At 34.2% G+C, this 12,920-nt stretch overlaps 1 pseudogene; it reads right to left on the bottom strand.

Moving 5' to 3' along the window:
- Positions 1 to 588: 588 nt before the first annotated feature.
- LOC149566331 (PHD finger protein ALFIN-LIKE 4-like) lies at positions 589 to 11,464 on the bottom strand (annotated as a pseudogene).
- Between the last annotated feature and the right edge of the window lie 1,456 nt (positions 11,465 to 12,920).

Below are 12,920 nucleotides of genomic sequence, written 5' to 3'. Positions count from 1 at the left end.
GTCATAAGTCACAATTTTCCTTCGGCGACTACCAGATTTCAGGTGAATCAATGAAACAAATTAAAAAACAACTAACCGGAGGCTGGAAATTTCGTACAACGGATGTAGAAAACGGTACGAGCAAACAAGTTCTAGTTCAATTATATTCAGAAAATTGTTGATCATGTAAGATCAAGGTTACAATAAAACCTGGTGTCTTAAAGGCGCCTAAACAACTATCAAAACATCAACATATTTAATCCGCATCTTACAATCAAAAGCAAGCAAAAATCGCTCGCTGTGCATATATGTTGTACTAGTTCTCAATTTGCCCTAGAAACTACAATTAGACTGTGTGCTGCCACATTGTAGTGGCTGAAACACCCTTGCAACTGACGCCAAAGTGTTATAAAAGCATCTAAATTCTAAATTCTAGGTTCAGCATATTTAATCCGCATCTTACAATCAAAAGCAAGCAAAAATCGCTCGCTGTGCATATATGTTGTACTAGTTCTCAATTTGCTCTAGAAACTACAATTAGACTGTGTGCTGCCACATTGTAGTGGCTGCAACACCCTTGCAACTGACGGCAAAGTGTTATAAAAGCATCTAAATTCTAAATTCTAGGTCTTTATTAATACAGGATAGACATTTATAGTGCTTAATGTGCTACGCTCTTGCAGGAGTAATCTTTACACATTTTCCATGGAACCAATTCTCGCAGACATCACAGCCAATCCAGAAATCAGAGGATTCTGTTGTATAAACTCTACCGCAGGATCCACAATGGGTCTCTTCATCTTCCTCTTCCTCTTCATCTTCCTTTTCCTCTTCCTCTTCCTCTTCCTCCTCTAATAACTTTGCCATTTTTGAATGACAATGGGATTTTAGCTGAGAAAAAAGAAACACAGAAACAAGGCATGTGAGGATATTATTTCAGGAAGTCATAGAGTCCCTAAATAAGAAGAAAAGCAGCATAGAGATAATCACTCACTAAATTCCCTGCTGACTTGCTTTTTCTACCGCTGTTGTTGATTACTGCAGATCTTTCCTCCACTTGCTTCTTTGAAGTTCCAGTAACAACCTCAAATATTGTTGGAAGTTCGTTCATCAACTTGAATAGCCGCTTTCTGCGAGCACCCCGATTTCACTCATACACTCAAGGCTAAAACACTCTAAAATCTCATTCAAAACGTTTGTCCAGAATAAAATGTTTCCCTTCTGTAAATTTTAAAATTGTCCACTTTTGGTTTCTATTTACATGTATTACCTTCTTTACTAACCTGTCATGTTAACTCATCATTACAGTCTAGAGAAGGACAATGAATTACAAAGATTGGCCAATATGAAGAACGAATTTAATAATTTGATTAGCTAACATGTTTACCAATTGCAATCTAAAGTAATATGATTTGCTAATGATTTGATGACTTATGTTTACGTATTCATTCACTTACAGAAAACAACTTAGCCAATGAGAATGTCTGTTTGTGAGTAGATCATTTATAATAGTAGATAGAAAACCAAAGGTCCAAATCCTTTGAATTATCAAGGAGTAAGGTTGTTGGAATTTAATGTAGTGGTTGTCTTGTTCCTAGAGTCAAACGCAAACCTACCACCCCTGACAGATTGCAGAACAGACAGAAAAATTAATACAAGTAGGTGAGTTCTTTCAAATTCTCAAAAGAAGGGGAAAACATTTTTGACAGAAGACAAAAAAGAATGTTCTGTTCCATTCAACCAAGTAGAAGTAGAAGAAGTTGAAGAGCTCAAAAGTTGCAGAGCAGAGAAAGAAGGAAAGAGTTGATCAGCAGATCAGTCATTGCAGAGATAGAAGGAATCGTTGTCGTGCTTGTAGTTGCACGTGCTTCTTCCTATCATTCTGTAAGTTTGTAGTTTATTGGTTTCAACTTGAGAAGCAGTGATTGCTCCAGGCACCATTGTATGCAGCCATTAGAGCTGCAAGTTTAAATTTTATTGAAGTTTGAAGTTTTACCACTTTAGGGTTAATTTAGGGTTTTCTGGTTGAAGCCGAATGCTATCAAATTTTCTAATAGTTTAAATCTCAATTGAATAAAAAAGCAAGCAGGCATACTTGAATCTATTGTTCTTCCTCTTCTATTCATTGCATTTGAGAAATTGCTTGAAAGGTTAAAGCTTAGCTCTCTGATTTTAATGGTGAAAGCATTCACATTAGAATTTTTCTAAGTTATAAATTTTCTCAGTTGGAGCCAAGCTTACTCAGCATCCATTGTTGCCGAGCATTTTTTCTTTGAGTGTCGAGCTAACTTGGCACCTACTGCATTCTTCTTCAAGTGTCAAGCATCATGTCACTAGCACCCGTTGCCTATCACTTGACACTATCAAGTGCCAACCAATCTATGACTCGACACCTTCAAGTGCTGAGAAAATATGACACTCAACACCTTCATGTGCCGAGTAGATTTTTTAGGTTTAGGGTTGTGAGTTTCAAATTTTAATTTATATTTCTCACATGGTATCAGAGCTTTAAGGCCCCACATCCACAATGAGTTAGGGCAAAGTTTTTTCTAAGATTTTTGACATGGCAAGAGATGTAGGAAAGATATGGCAGCAACCACCACCATTCAATGGACAAAATTATGATACATGGGCAAAGAAGATAAAAATCATAATGGTTGCAAATGATTTGTGGTAGTTTTTAGTTAATGGGTTCAATGATGTGATAGACCCAACTCAATATGCTGCCCTCACAAATGCACAAAAGACTCATTTGAAAAAGTTAAGGAGGAAGGATGCTAAAGCATTAAGTTTGATTGAAGCAGCAATGATAGAGATGGTATTCCCTAAGATTGCAGCAGCAAATTATGCAAAAGAAGCATGGGATATCCTTGAGACAAACTTCAAAGGAACTAATAAAGTCCATACTATAAAGCTACATAATATAAGGAGGGAGTTTGAGAACCTTCAGATGAAGGAAAATGAATCAGTTGCAGACTTCAGTTCAAAATACTCCAATGTGATTAACTAACTAAAGTCAAATGGAGAAGACTATCACGAGTAGAGGATAGTGGAAAAGATATTGAGGAGTTTACCTCATAAATATGACAATTTGGTCATGACCATAAAAGAGGCAAAAGACCTCTTTGTTTTAACAACGGATGAGTTGATGGGTACTCTTCAAACCCATGAGCATAGGATCAATAGATTTTTGTCTTCTTCTTCCCAAGAGCAAGCATTCAAGGCTCAATAGAATTCAAGAGGAAGGGGAAGAGGAAGAAATGGCTCAGGAAAATACTCCAAAAGCAGAGGCTGAGGAAATGGAGGACAAAGAAATGTTGCAGCAGAAACCTCAGGAAGAGCAGATGGAGCAAGTAGCTCACAAAATAATTCAAGAGGACGTAAGAAAAACTATAACTCAAATAAGAGTAATGTACAATGCTACTACTATCATAAATATGGGCATTATGCAAGTGAATGCTGGAAGAAGCAAAATGATCAGTCAGGACGTGCAAATGTGGCTGATGTAAACATGGGAAGTGGAAACAATGCCACTGCCTTCATCATGTGTAATGTTGGTGAAGAAGGAAGCCTTGAGATTTGGTACCTCAACAGTGGATGTAGCAACCACATGAGTGGTAATGAAGCCTTGTTTTCATTCATTGACAAGAGTTTGAAATCTGAGAATAAAATGGGTAACAATGGAACCCTACTAGTTGTGGGCAAAGGATCTATTATGGTCCACACCAAGAAAGGTGAGTAGAAGGATATACAAAATGTGTATTTTTCCCTTGCTATGAAGCACAATTTGATGAGCATTGGTCAGCTAATTCAAAATGGATACACAATGCTGATGGATAATGACATGTGTGTCATTCATGAAAATGATGGGAGGAAGAACTTACTTGCAGTAGTTCGAATGACAAAGAACAGAATATTTCTCTTGAGGATAGAGACATGTTTCTCATCTCAAATTGGTGCTGCACCTCCCACACAATCAGCTCTAAGGAGTGTGATTGAAGACCCCTCATGACTATTGCACCTCAAGTATGGTCATCTAGGCTATGCTGCTTTAAATTTATTGTCAAATAAAAGAATGGTAGATGGTTTGCCATGTATAGGAAATTCATGTGACAAGTGTGAGGCTTGTATTTTGGGTAAGCAACATAGGCTTCCTTTTAATTCTTGAAATTCTAAGAGGGCTAGATATCCATTAGAGTTAGTGCACACTGCCCTAGTCAGTTCTATGCAAGTTACTTCCATTGGGGTGAGTACTTATTTCATGACATTTATTGATGATTTCAGTCATATGACATGGGTGTATTTGTTAAAGAATAAATCTGAAGCATTTGAAAAATTTATAAAATTTAAAGCCTAGGCTGAAAGAGAATGTGGACACTATATCAAAGTCCTAAGATCAGATAGAGGAGGGGAGTATACCTCCAATTCTTTTGTAAATTTTTGTAGGAAGCATCGTATAAAGAAAGAGCTCACAACCAGCTATACACCACAACAGAATGGAGTGGCTAAAAGAAAGAACAGGACCATTGTTGAAATGGCAAGGAGCATGATGAAAGAGAAAGGTCTCCCAACCGAATTTTGGGGAGATGATGTGGCAACAGTAATTTATTTAATTAATAGGTGTCCTACAAAGACAGTCTGTGTTAGAATTCCAATGGAAGCATGGTCATGAGGAAGATAGACAGTTGAACACCTAAGGGTGTTTGGATGTGTTGCATATGCACATGTACCTAAAGAGAAAAGACAAAAATTGGATGACAAAGGTGTGAAGTGCATCTTCACAGGGTACAGCTCAGAATCAAAGACATATAGATTGTATGAACCATTGAACAACAAGATGCCTCTTTCAAGAGATGTAAAATTTCTTGAAAATCAGTCTTGGTATGGACCGATTGATGAGTCACCAAGGACTTCTAGTAAAGTGCCAATTATGAGTGAAGAGGATGTTGATGAACAACAAGAAGGAGCAGATAGAAGAAAAGGCAAGCAACCTCAGTCATTGTCGAGCTCCTCTAGGCATGACCGAGTGTCAGTGTCGAGTAACAGTGAAGACCGAGCTAGTCGGCAAAATAGCAATAGTGAAGATTCTGATCCCACACTCTCCTCCCTATTACCAAGAAAGACCAAGAGTCTTAGGGAGATATACCAAGATGAAAGGTATGAAGATTATGATGAGAGTATTAATTTTGTATTATTTTCTTACAGTGATCCAATATATTTTGAAGAAGCTATTAAGGAGAATAAATAGTGTAAGGCCATGAATAAGGAAATAGATTCTATAGAAAGGAATGAAACATGGGAGCTAACTGGATTGCCTCCAAAGAAGCAAGTCATTGGAGTGAAATGGGTCTATAAGACCAAATGCAATGCTAAAGGCAAGATTGATAGGCATAAGGCAAGGCTGGTAGTCAAGGGCTACAAACAACAGTATGGAAGAGACTATGATGAGACATATGCCCCTATTGCAAGAATGGAAACTGTGCATGCTATCATAGCAATTGCAGCTCAGCACAACTAGAAGGTATTTCAAATAGATGTGAAGTCCACCTTCCTAAATGGTGTATTGAAGAAGTATATGTGAAGCAGCCACCTGGTTGTGAAGTTGCAGGTGAAGAGAAAAAAGTATATAGATTGAAGAGAGCTCTTTATGGGCTCAAGCAAGCTCCAAGGGCATGGTATAGTAGGATTGACTAATATTTAATGACCAATGGCTTTAGCAAAAGCAATGGTGAGCCTACTCTCTACATCAAGGCAACAAATGGAAATGTGTTAATTATTGTCTTGTATGTAGATGATTTGATTTTTACTGGTAATGACAAGGCTCTAATTGGTGAGTTCAAAGAAGTCATGAAAAATGATTTTGAGATGACAGATCTAGGTCTCTTGAAATAATTTTTAGGCATAGAAGTAAAACAAATGAATAATGGCATCTTCATCTCTCAAAAAAAATATGCAGGGCAGATCTTGGAGAGATTTAAAATTTAGAACAGTAAGGTAGCCTCCACACCAATAGCAGTAGGTCTGAAGTTGAGCAAAGAAGACAACAACAAAAGAGTGGATCCAACACTACACAAGAGTATGGTTGGAAGTTTAATGTAATTAACTACAACTCGGCCAGACCTAATGCATGTAGTAAGTCTAATTTCTAGATTTATGGAAACACCAAAGGATTCCCATTGGAAAGCGAGAAAGAGAATCTCAAGGTATGTGAAAGGTACCAATGGATTTGGAATTTTGTATACTACATCAAATGAATTCAAGTTGGTAGGTTATATTGATAGTGATTGGGCTAGAAGTTTAGATGATAGGAAGAGAACTTCTAGATACATGTTTCATATGGGATTACATGCAATTTCATGGGCATCCAAGAAGCAACCTATTGTTGCTCAATCTACAGCAGAGGCTAAATACATAGCAGAAAATGCAGCAGCATGTCAAGCTATTTGGTTAAGAAGGATTTTGAATGATTTAAATGAAAGGCAAGAGGATGAAACCACAATTTATTGTGACAACATCTCATCAATTGCATTGTCCAAGAATTCAATCTTCCATGGGAGAAGCAAGTATATAGAAATTAGATATCACTTCATCAGAGAGTTGGTGGAGAATGGGGATATCAAGATAGAATTTTGTAGGTCTGAGCAGCAGCTAGCAAACATATTTACAAAGCCATTAAGCATTTGAACTTTTGTACACCTAAGAGAGTATCTTGGTGTAATCGATGTGGATCAGTTATGATCCTTGTTTTTGTTTTCCTCGGGACAAAAGGGGAGTGTTGGAATTTAATGCGGTGGTTGTCTTGCCCTTGGAGCCAAATGCCCACCTACCACCCCCAGAACAGACAAAAAAATTAATACGGGTAGGTGAGTTTTTTCAAATTTTGAAAAGAGAGGGAAAAAAATTTTGGTAGAAGACAAAAAGGAATGTTTTGTTCCATTTGACCACATAGAAGTAGAAGAAGTTGAAGAGCTCAAAAGTTGTAGAGTAGAGAAAGAAGGAAAAAGTTGATCAACAAATCAGTCGTTGTAGAAGGAATTGTTGTCGTGCTTGTAGTTGCACTTGCTTCTTCCTTTCATTCTGTAAGTTTGTAGTTTATTGGTTTCAACTGAGAAGCAGTGATTGCTCCAGGCACCATTGTATGCAGCCATTAGAGCTGCAAGTTTAAAGTTTATTGAAGTTTGAAGTTTTACCACTTTAGGGTTAATTTAGGGTTTTCTAGTTGAAGCCAAATGCTATCAAATTTTGTAATAGTTTAAATCTCAATTGAATAAAAAAGCAAGCAGGCATACTTGAATCTATTGTTCTTCCTCTTCTATTCATTACATTTGAGAAATTGCTTAAAAGGTTAAAGCTTAGCTCTCTGATTTTAATGGTGAAAGCATTCACATTAGAATTTTTCTAAGTTATAAATTTTCTCAATTGGAGTCGAGCTTACTCAGCATGCATTGTTGCTAAGCATTTTTTCTTTGAGTGCCAAGCTAACTTGGCACCTACTACATTTTTCTTCAAGTGCCAAGCATCCTGTCACTCGGCACCTGTTGCCTATCACTCAGCACCATCAAGTGCCAAGCAATCTGTGACTTGGCACCTTCAAGTGCCGAGAAAAAATGGCACTCAACACCTTCATGTGCCAAGTAGATTTTTTAGATTTAGGATTGTAAGTTTTAAATTTTAATTTGTATTTCTCAAAAAGGTTGTAATTGGAATCCAGAAGGATAATAATGATGATTGGCAGTATTTTCTACTATAGATAAATTCAATAGTTGATACTTGCCTAATACAATCCATACAAATGCTAATCGAGAATGATGGATCATGATGCAGCCAAAAGTACCAAGCCAGAAAAATTAGAACAAAGAAAAACTAGAAACTTAAGAAAAATGATTAGGGTAAAAGCTAACAAAATTTTTATTCCAGCCTTAGCATCAATCAATTTTATTTTATTTTTTCAAATAGAATCTATTCAATCTGGTCGGTCTACATGTTGGCACTTTTTTTTACAAATGACAAGGATTTAATAATAATATCTCAAACTGGCAATTCTTATGTAATACCTTTTGTTTCCGGATAATCTCATATAAAGATATTGTCATAAATGTACGACACCAATTATTTTTCCTTGGCATCACCTTAGTTTCTACTCTACAGTGTACAAAATATTTACACTTGACCATCAAGTGGCACTTAACTTTCCCAAATCACTTTTTTTCAAGTCCCTTTACCATTTTAATGTTTTAAGGAAAGCACAAAACAAAAATTGTAGAAGAAATATATTTCCTAAATATGTATGAAAATTGCAATCAAACTATCACCAAAATGGAGGGTAAAAAGATGTAGTTTCCCATTTTTGAGGTTTTCCATAAATAGATAGGTAAAGGGGAAGTGACCATCAAAGCCAAGACTACTTAAGAAAGAGTGGTTAGTATCACATATAAGGAGCAATTATTGACAATGCATAAGAAAGAGGGGTATTTAACAGGCCTTCCATCTAATGCGAAGAATACATCTAGATTGGCCAACATGAACCATTTAGAAATCAAAGCAAATGTCCTGGCTCCATGTTTAAAGTAGTCATCAAAATTAGAAGCAACAAATGTTATACAAATATTTTATCAAAATAGTATATTTACATTTTAGTAGTGCAAAGTGACACTAAATCAACTCAGATCAAAGGCAAATTCAATTTAAGTAAACCACACCTGTCATTACTCTCAAAGCCAAATATTGCACCATGATAGGAAGAAACAAAAGCTAGCCAAGCATCACTATGTACAACAACAAGAGACATTTAGTCTCTTTCCACCATCTCGTCCCTTGCAAAGTTGATTGCTAAAGTTGGTTCTGGTATTTCAGGAGGTAGATTCACTTCCCATTGTCCACTAGGAAAACCATAGAGGCATAGATTGTCCTTATCTGCAACTCATAAAAACAACTACAACCAATATCACACAAAATAGAAGATCAAAGAGAAATGATTACATAGCTCAATAACCCCAAACAATGTAAGAATAAGAACAAAACAACACAATAATGAACGATCCTTTAACAGTCATTGAAGGAATTCTATTGCTAGAAACATTAAGGAGCTACAAAACAAATAGCTTGCTTCTAAAACATAGACTATAGATTAACTCATAAAAAGGAACTATGATACAAACAGCTTGCTTTTCAAACATCATAATGTACAATGTTCATTCTACTACCTTGAAAGCATAAACTACATAATAGCTCATGAGGTAATGCAAGATTACAGATATGATTTTTACTACATACAAAGCAGTTCAATGATTTAAGTTTCCAACTAAACAGAAGACATTTCTCTAAAACCCTGAACACAATGGCTCAATTGAGACAGTATAATACATAGAGCCTTTACAATTCAGCCCAATTTTAGTATTTGTGAGGCATGTTCATTTATCATCATCTCAAATAGCTTGTAACGTCGTTAACTGTTGCCCAAAAGTAATTCTAGCATTCAAATAAACTTATAAATTGAACATTAAAAATCCTATGGCTTCAGGAGCATGTAAGTTTCAACATACAGACACCATTTCATGCCAAAAAAGCTATGGCTTCCACAACAACTAATATTTAGCATACAGAATCTAATTCATGTCAAAACATCCTAATAGATTTTAGAAACATAAGCTGTACAAAAACATAATAAACATAAGGTGTACATAAATATAAGGGTATGTGCAGGATCATGGTGTGCCAAAAAGTGGTGATCTGAAAAATATGTAGTTCTGAAATGCCTCAAAGAATTTCACAATCTATTCCAAATTTTTTACCACCCATCCTGATACTAAATGAAAAAAATTAATACCTTTATAATTCCTACTATATCTTTCGATACCAACCTTATATGGTCATCTTTAAAACATCTCGAAAAATGTGTTTTTCGCATGTTCTTAAGTGTTTTTTACTTCAAGCATGTAGCTAACAACTTTTTTTTAACCAAAATTTGATTTTATGAAAAGGGTTTCTTAAGAATGTTCATAGCTTTTCATAAATATAAGGTTTGTCAAATTATGAGTTCAGTAAGTAATTATTACTTATTTTCTAATGGAGTTAGCTACAAAGTGTTGATTGACATACTGGTTGAAAAATAGCTATAACTTTCAAACCATATAAGATTTGTGAAATCCAAGAGATGCGTCACATTTCATGCTTCGACTAGTATAAGAAAAAAAAAAAAAAAATTATTTTGATTCTTTTTGAACTAGTTAAGGTGGTTAGAAACAGGAGTTTTTTAATTCTGAAAATAGTATAGTAGAAAATTCATAATTAATTATTTATTTGGAATAAAAATTCCCAAAAATATGTGTCACATCAAAGCATGAGTCTAATTTTTATATCTAAAATTATATTTAAAAATATTATCATTTGATTATGATTATGGTGGTTAGACATACACCTACTTTTTATTTTTTCCCTGAAATTTTTGTAGTACTGCATTAAAATCCAAACTTTTGACCAATCAAATAATGTTTTCTCTAGATAAGGCCTTGAATTTTAGAAACTAGATTCAATTTCCTATAGATTATATTCTTACAACTTTTTGATATAAATTCTAGAACCACTCTAAAATTATGTGTCAAGTTTACATAACCTTGATTTTCTGATTTTTCACTACCACTTAAGGCCATAGTTTGGTACACCATGATCTTGCACATACCCATAACAAACATTGCATCTTTGAGAAATCTTGGCTAAATTCAACCTCTCAAATTAAAGTAATGATTCACAAGCATGTCGAAATCGATGTGGACAAAATGAGATCATAAATAATTATGAATACAAAAATTTAAATAGAGTATTTTGAACAAAACAAAAATAGGGGGTAGAACCTACTAGGATCACACTAGTTGTAGAAGTCCTCCACATCTGTTCAAAGTCAAACATTAGTTAAATTATATAGATATGATAAAAAAATATAATACAATATGTTAGAGAATAAGAAAATAATGCAACCAAAAGAATTTTCTACAGTGAGGTAAAGAGGTCGTTATTCAAAGAAATAATGCAATGACGGCCAAACTAATAAAAAATTGTTGGGAAAACATAAGCCACACATTGAATGGCAAAAGAATAAATATGCTTAATACCCAAAATGCCCAAAATTTAAAAACCCACATATTTTTTCATGAAAAACAGTAAATTTTACACGGCAAATTACAAAAGCCATTATTTAAGTTAGTAAATAAATATAAAAGATTAACATGAACATAATTAGATAGAAATTTGAAATGAAAAAATTATATTTTTCGTTGCGCATAGCCTGCGATTAAAATGATAATCAAAAGAAGATGGAAAAAGGGCAACAAGAATGGAAGATAAGACGAGCCATTTTTATTTTAATTTTAAATAGGAAAATAGAAAACAAACTAGTAGTGATGGCTTTGATCAAAGCAGCTCTTTGTCTTTTAAAGTCCATGAAAACGTCTTCCACACTCCATTTAACAGAATTTCTGCCACCTTCCATTTGCACAAAATAAGATTCCAGTGTTGAAAAATCAATTTCCTTGTTTGGAAAGCAGAGCTTGAGAGTTGAAATTGCACAAAATGTATCTTCTGTAAAGCTTACGGCCCTGAAAAACAAGTGAGGAATAGATCATCTATTCCACGCACAAAGCTTACAAACGTGAAAAACCCTTTCTAATCCTCTCTCTCGATAGGAATGTCTTATTTAAACAGTGGTATCTTATTTATACATTGTTATTTCCCTTTTCTTTTTAAGAAGGGCACTCTTCAACAACAACAACAACAAATAATAATAATAATAATAATTTTTAAAAAAAAAACTTACTATTTAATACTTTTAGCTTATCAGAATATTGTGTAACGTTTAAGCAATGTGTATAGAGAAAGAGGATTTTTTTTTAAAATAATGAGGAAGAAGGCATAGATTTTCACAATATATGACTTTTATGGTTTATTCTATTTTTTTTGTTGTAAGGGGTTTGGGGTCCCCTCAAAACCTACTTTTATGACAATCTAAAATCAAGACTTCTAAATTTTCAATAAATTCTAAAAAAATATTAAAATCTCAATTTTTTTAACAAAAGAAGGGTGTACTCTAGTTGAGCACCCTAATTTAAGGCTTCTTGGAATTTTGCATAGTAATTTTATATCATTTCGATTTTTTTAATAGTAGCTTATTTTGCAAGTCCTCACCTTATACTCTATGGCTACACCACCAAATTTAATGTTAAAGCAACATTGTTTTTAAAGACTTTTTATTTGATGTGGCATGGCATAATTGATTGCTTTTTAAAAAGGGTCATTTCTCAATTCTGAAAAGTCATCATTAACAAAAACCACTATCCCAACCATTTTAAGGGGTTGTGAATTCTCTCCCATATATAATATTTAAAGTAAATTAAAAATGAAATCACTATTATAATAGTTAAAAATTATAGATGTCAATACATAATATTTATTTTATTTTATGATACCACGATCTTAAAAATAATTTGAATATTTAAATTTTATTTAAATCAAATGATATTGGCACCACTTATTAAATTATTAGGATAAGATAGTGGCTTTAATACCAATTGTAGGAGTTACCTTTCGTTGATGCATTTTCTTGTCTTTTGGATGTCTACTCATATTTTTCCTTTGATTTGCATTCATGTGCTCTATGTCCATACTACCCTTCAAATTTAGGTGTGGTAGGTGTATTGCTAACCTTTGATATTCATTCATGTATTTGATGACCTTGTTTCTTTCAATTAAACAATTACCAATAAACTTAGGCTTAGGATTTTGCTTATGATTCTTGCTTCTACAAATGTTTTCTGTGTGTCCAAGTTTTCCACAATGATAGTATGTAGGTTCTCCTTTTGTTTTTGCATTCATTTTCTCTCCACTCTTGGATGATTCTCCTTTTTTAGTAGATGAGTATTGCTTGATATGTCTTAGTCTAGAGGTATTAC

The sequence above is a fragment of the Cupressus sempervirens genome, chromosome 3, assembly GCF_028749045.1.
Source record: "Cupressus sempervirens isolate cs-2001-9-10 chromosome 3, ASM2874904v1, whole genome shotgun sequence".
Taxonomy (NCBI): Eukaryota; Viridiplantae; Streptophyta; class Pinopsida; order Cupressales; family Cupressaceae; genus Cupressus; species Cupressus sempervirens.
Note: the sequence above shows the minus strand (reverse complement) of the source record. Positions and strands in the feature narration are given on the sequence as shown.